The sequence below is a fragment of the Oncorhynchus keta genome, chromosome 32 (genome assembly GCF_023373465.1).
Source record: "Oncorhynchus keta strain PuntledgeMale-10-30-2019 chromosome 32, Oket_V2, whole genome shotgun sequence".
NCBI classification, from domain to species: domain Eukaryota; kingdom Metazoa; phylum Chordata; class Actinopteri; order Salmoniformes; family Salmonidae; genus Oncorhynchus; species Oncorhynchus keta.
In genome coordinates this window covers 35176180-35182730 of record NC_068452.1, presented here as the reverse complement: position 1 = coordinate 35182730, position 6551 = coordinate 35176180, and the positions used below count along the sequence as shown (strand labels likewise).

General features: G+C 44.9%; 1 pseudogene across 1 annotated transcript in view; it reads left to right on the top strand.

Moving 5' to 3' along the window:
• Nucleotides 1–6551, top strand: part of LOC118374468 (potassium channel subfamily T member 2-like) — a 104871-nt pseudogene that overhangs the window by 83512 nt on the left and 14808 nt on the right. The window contains exons 15-21 of the transcript XR_008088832.1: nucleotides 1993–2101; nucleotides 2348–2404; nucleotides 2915–3066; nucleotides 3369–3625; nucleotides 4282–4606; nucleotides 4822–4927; nucleotides 5072–5244. The product of XR_008088832.1 is annotated as a potassium channel subfamily T member 2-like (transcript). The remainder of the gene's footprint in view (nucleotides 1–1992; nucleotides 2102–2347; nucleotides 2405–2914; nucleotides 3067–3368; nucleotides 3626–4281; nucleotides 4607–4821; nucleotides 4928–5071; nucleotides 5245–6551) is intronic.

The following is a 6551-nucleotide window of genomic DNA, read 5'->3' as shown; positions in this document are numbered from 1 at the left end:
ACACACAGACGAATGATCAGACAGACTAAGAAATGCACTCACTCTTGCACACAGGTACAGCAGAGGAGACAGAGCATGTTTGACCCACTACCTACCTGTGAAGACACATCCACTAGACCACCTTTAGTCCACACACACAAATGCATACAAAGCTCTCCCTCACCCTCCATTTGGCAAATCTGATCATAATTCTATCCTCCTGATTCCTGCTTACAGGCAAAAACTAAAGCAGGAAGTACCAGTGACTCGCTCAATACGGAAGTAGTCAGATGAAGCAGATGCTACGCTACAGGACTGTTTTGCTAGCACAGACTGGAATATGTTCCGAGATTCATCCAATGGCATTGAGGAATACACCACCTCAGTCATCGGCTTCATCAATAAGTGCATCGATGACGACATCCCCACAGTGACCATATGTACATTTCCCAACCAGAAGCCATGGATTACAGGCAACATCCGCATCGAGCTAAAGGCTAGCTAGAGCTGCCGCTTTCAAGGAGTGGGACACTAATCTGGACGCTTATAAGAAATCCCGCTATGCCCTCTAGAACCATCAAACAAGCAAAGCGTCAATACAGGATTAAGATTGAATCCTACTACACCTGCTTTGATGCTCGTTGGATGTGACAGGGCTTGAAAACTATTACGGAATACAAAGGGAAACCGAGACACAAGCTGCCCAGGGACTTGAGCCTACCAGATGAGCTAAATGCCTTTTATGCTCGCTTCAAGGCAAGCAACACTGAAGCATGCACGAGAGCACCAGCTGTTCTGTGCGACTGTGTGATAACGCTCTCGTAGCCGATGTGAGCAAGACCTTTAAACAGGTCAACATTCACAAAGCAGCAGGGCCAGACAGATTACCAGGACAAAGCCATATCTCAGACTGGCCAATAAAACGAAAAGATTAAGATGGGCAAAATGACACAGACGCTGGACAGAGATATGGCTTTTTCTTTGCAACTCTGTCTAGAAGGCCAGCATCCCGGAGTCGCCTCTTCACTGTTAACGTTGAGATGGGTGTTTTGCGGGTACTATTTAATGAAGCTGCCAGTTGAGGACTTGTGAGGCATCTGTTTCTCAAACTAGACACTCTAATGTACTTGTCCTCTTTGCTCAGTTGTGCACCGGGACCTCACATTCCTCTTTATATTCTGGTTAGAGCAAGTTTGCACTGTTCTGTGAAAGAGTAGTACACAGCGTTGTACGAGATTTTCAGTTTCTTGGCAATGCATGGATTAGCCTTCATTTCTCAGAACAAGAATAGACTGATGAGTTTCAGAAGAAAGTTTCTGGCCATTTTGAGCCTGTAATCGAACCCACAAATGCTGACGCTCCAGATATTCAACTAGTCTAAAGAAGGCCCGTTTTATTGCTTCTTTAATCAGAACAACAGTTTTCAGCTGTGCTAGCATAATTGCAAAAGGGTTTTCTAATGATCAATTAGGCTTTTAAAATGATAAACATGTATTAGCTAACACAACATGCCATTGGAACACAGCGATGGTTGCTGATAATGGGCCTCTGTACGCCTACGTAGATATTCCATTAAAAAATCTGCCGTTTCCAAATACAATAGTCACAACATTAACAATGTTAATTGTTCAGGCAACATGCAGGAGCCTTCCAGCCCCTCAACAGGTCAGTGTGTATCACTGTCCTCCTAAACCACAGTGTATTTCTGATTTGATGCTATTTTAATGGACAAAAAAATAAAAATCTTTCATAAACAAGGACATTTCTAAGTGACCCCAAACTTTTGAACGGTAGTGTAGACTCGGTACCGGTATACCCTGTGTATAGCCTTGTTGTTGTTATTTTATTGTGTTACTTTTTGTTATTTTTTACTTTAGTTTTTTGGGTAAATATTTTCTTCGGTAAGGTCTACACTTGTTGTGTTCGGTGCATGTGACTAATAAAGTTGAATTTGATTTGATTACTGTATACTGAGTGTTACTGGTTTGTCTCCTTTGCTGCCTTTGTCTGCAGATCATGTGGTGTGTGAAGAGGAGTTTAAGTATGCCATGCTGGCCCTGAACTGTGTGTGTCCTGCTACCTCCACCCTCATCACCCTGTTGATCCACTCCTCTAGAGGACAGTGAGTACACACACACAAACCCACACACACACTCTTTTTCCAATGGGCATGGGTGGTACCAGACAGAGGCAGTGAAGTATGTCCTTTGGCCTAACAGATGCTGAGTACATTGAGCTGTACACAGCAGATTAATCATGGTAGATCGACTACTGACCTAAAGTAGACCCAGACCAGTCATGATCCTCTTAAACCCAGACTAGTCCTCTGATCCTCTATCTGCTGCCCCCTCCATCCCTCTACTTTCAGAACAGCACCCCCAGAGGCCTTCAGGCAACATGCAGGAGCCTTCCAGCCCCTCAACAGGTAGAAAACTCCCTCCCCTTCCCTCCGTATCCCTGATGTGCGGTGACATTAACTCGGCCAGGCATGCTGTCCCCATGAAACGGTCCATTTATTATTTACAGACGACAGTTGTTTCTGTAATGCAGTCCTTCTCACATCACCTCCACCCACAGCCACACTCTCTCCGCCCCGCACCCTTCCTTTCTCACCTCCTGTCTCTCAACTCATCCTTTCTAAAGGCAGACAAGGTGAACACAGCCCATGTGTGAAGCTCTCTCGATGTGTAGCATTCAGCGGCGTCTATCTTGGCTGCTGTATTGCTCTGATAGTGTCTGTGTCCCTGTGTGTGTGTCTCAGTGCTGATTGAGTTATTGATTGGTTTCTGACACAGTTGTAAAGTGTTAACACTGCAGCCTTGAGGTGAAGTGTCTTTGATGTGTGGTTGATGCTGAAAGGGAAGCTGCGTGCAACGCTGTTTAAAAGGTCAACTCTGTCTCCTAATGACCAATCCATTCCGTGATCGTGTCTCAGGGAGGGCGGGGCATGCTCAGCTGACCAGTGGCAGCGCACCTACCGCCGCTGCTCGGCCAATGAGGTGCATCACATTTGTCTGGAGGAGAGCAAGTTCTTTGGGAGTACCAGGGGAAGAGTTTCACCTTCGCCTCCTTCCACGCACACAAGAAGTGAGTCAATAAGCAGACATACACAAAGTTTACATTTGGCATTTTAGTCATTTAGCAGACACTCTTAACCACACACACACCCACACACCACACACATTTGACATTTTAGTCATTTAGCAGACACTCTTAACCACACACACACCCACACACCACACACATTTGACATTTTAGTCATTTAGCAGATGCTATTAACCCCACACACACCCACACACCACACACATTTGACATTTTAGTCATTTAGCAGACGCTATTAACCACAAACACACACATTTCCTGTATCTGATCCTCTCCTCCTCGGTCAGGTATGGTGTGTGTCTGATTGGAGTGCGGAGGCTGGAAAATGCCAACATCCTGCTGAACCCAGGTCCTGGCCACATCATGGGCAGCTCAGACACCTGCTTCTACATCAACATTTCCAAAGAGGAGAACTCAGCTTTTGTCAGAGGCCACAGAGAGCCCACGCGGGGGGGCCCCAAGGGCAGTGACAGGGGGGTGGGGCCCCAGACCATCTACCATGGACTCACCAGACTGCCTGTCCACAGCATCATCGCCAGCATGGGTCAGTCTCACTGACTCACTGTGACACAGTTACACTCAGATCCTTTGTCCAAGTGCACTTAGCATAATGTTTCTTATTATACAATTCTGACTTTCCTGATCCATGTACATGGCACAGATTAGGACATGTTTTACATGTTGATCCACAATAGGCAGATGTTAGAAGCCTAACAGTTGTATGAGGAATAAAACAGTATCTGATTGTAAGTCTCTGGTGATAAGAGCATCTGCCAACTGAGTGAAATGTATCTGGCATGTAGGTTTCCTTTTGTTTTGTTTTTACAACCACACCCCCTGGTGGAGAACTCTGGGACTTCTGGTTCTCAAGTTTGAAAGTGAAAATGTGCCCCAGAACAGTCACAGACACGGATGCAAACATAGCACACAGGGCAAGCACAGATCCACAATCAGTACTATTTGGCTTTGTGAGAGAACAATGGTACTCCCAGTCACAGCACATTGGTACTCTCACAAATCCAAATAGTACTGATTCTGGATCTGTGCTTGCCCTGTGTGCTATGTTTGCATCTGTATCTGTGTTTGTTGTAGGGCACATTTTCCCTTTAGCCTGTGCTTGTATGGACAATGCTATAACTGTTTTCTACTAAGGGTGTGGACTGGTCATAGATGAGTTGTATGTGTCCTCTGTCCCCGTAGGCACGGTGGCCATTGACCTGCAGGACTCCAGTGACAGCAGCCCAGAGGGCCAGGGCCCGGGGGGAATGACCATGGGCAGTGGGGGAGGTGGAGGTGGCAGGGCCAGCCGGACAGAGGGGGGGTTGGGGGGCGCTAACACCCTGGCCATCCCAGCCACAACAGAGGAGAGACGCCACAGCATCGCCCCTGTCCTGGAGCTGGTGGACGGGGTCAACTCAGCAACCTTCGACCTGCTGGGGGACCAATCAGAGGACGAGGGCGGGGACGAGGGGAAGGATGAGGGGGACGGAGACGAGAATGGCCAGTGTTGGGGTGGACGCTGCGAGTAAGTGTTTAGGAGTTGCCTGAGGTCTAATGTGTGTTTGAATTAGGTTGTTTAAGTCCTGCCATGTTGTGTCCTCGGACCCAGGTGTAAATGTGTTTCTGTGTTTCTGTCTGTCTTTGTGTATCTGTGTGTGTGTGTGTGTGTGTGTGTGTGTGTGTGTGTGTGTGTGTGTGTGTGCGTGCGTGTGCGTGTGCGTGTGTGTGTGTGTGTGGCAGGTGGGTGAAGGGGTACCCGCTGAACTCTCCGTACATTGGCAGTTCCCCTTCCTTGTGTCACCTGCTGCAGGAAAAAATGCCCTTCTGCTGCCTGCGCCTGGACAAGGTGGGAATCAGACGACTTCTGCCGTACTTACCCTCAACTAGAACCATCCTACCTCCCTACCTGACCTCTCTTCGATGATGATGATGACCTTCATGTAATCCAATGTATTTCCTGTGTCGTTCCTGTGTCATCTCCCTCCTACAGGCCTGCCACCACATCCCGTTCGAGGACGCTCGGTCATATGGATTTAAGAACAAGCTGATCATCGTGTCGGCGGAGAGTGCAGGAAACGGCCTGTACAACTTTATCGCACCCCTGAGGGCTTACTACCGCCCCAAGAAAGAGCTGAACCCCATCGTGCTGCTACTGGAGAACATGTGAGTGGAAACAGACACACTGCAGGAAACTATAGAATTACATAGATATAGAACACTGTAAATCTCTATGGTGTAACCACACTGCAGGAAACTATAGAATTACATAGATATAGAACACTGTAAATCTCTATGGTGTAACCACACTGCAGGAAACTATAGAATTACATAGATATAGAACACTGTAAATCTCTATGGTGTAACCACACTGCAGGAAACTATAGAATTACATAGATATAGAACACTGTAAGTCTCTATGGTGTAACCACACTGCAGGAAACTATAGAATTACATAGATATAGAACACTGTAAGTCTCTATGGTGTAACCACACTGCAGGAAACTATAGAATTACATAGATATAGAACACTGTAAATCTCTATGGTGTAACCACACTGCAGGAAACTATAGAATTACATAGATATAGAACACTGTAAATCTCTATGGTGTAACCACACTGCAGGAAACTATAGAATTACATAGATATAGAACACTGTAAGTCTCTATGGTGTAACCACACTGCAGGAAACTATAGAATTACATAGATATAGAACACTGTAAATATCTATGGTATAACCAAACTGCAGGAAACTATAGAATTACATAGATATAGAGACACTGTAAATCTCTATGGTGTAACCACACTGCAGTAAACTATAGAATTACATAGATATAGAACACTGTAAATCTCTATGGTGTAACCACACTGCAGTAAACTATAGAATTACATAGATATAGAACACTGTAAATCTCTATGGTGTAACCACACTGCAGTAAACTATAGAATTACATAGATATAGAACACTGTAAATCTCTATGGTGTAACCACACTGCAGGAAACTATAGAATTACATAGATATAGAACACTGTAAGTCTCTATGGTATAACCACACTGCAGGAAACTATAGAATAACATAGATATAGAACACTGTAAATCTCTATGGTGTAACCACACTGCAGTAAACTATAGAATTACATAGATATAGAACACTGTAAATCTCTATGGTGTAACCACACTGCAGGAAACTATAGAATTACATAGATATAGAACACTGTAAATCTCTATGGTGTAACCACACTGCAGGAAACTATAGAATTACATAGATATAGAACACTGTAAATCTCTATGGTGTAACCACACTGCAGGAAACTATAGAATTACATATATATAGAACACTGTAAATCTCTATGGTGTAACCACACTGCAGGAAACTATAGAATTACATAGATATAGAACACTGTAAGTCTATGGCGTAACCACACTGCAGGAAACTATAGAATTACATATATATAGAACACTGTAAGTCTATG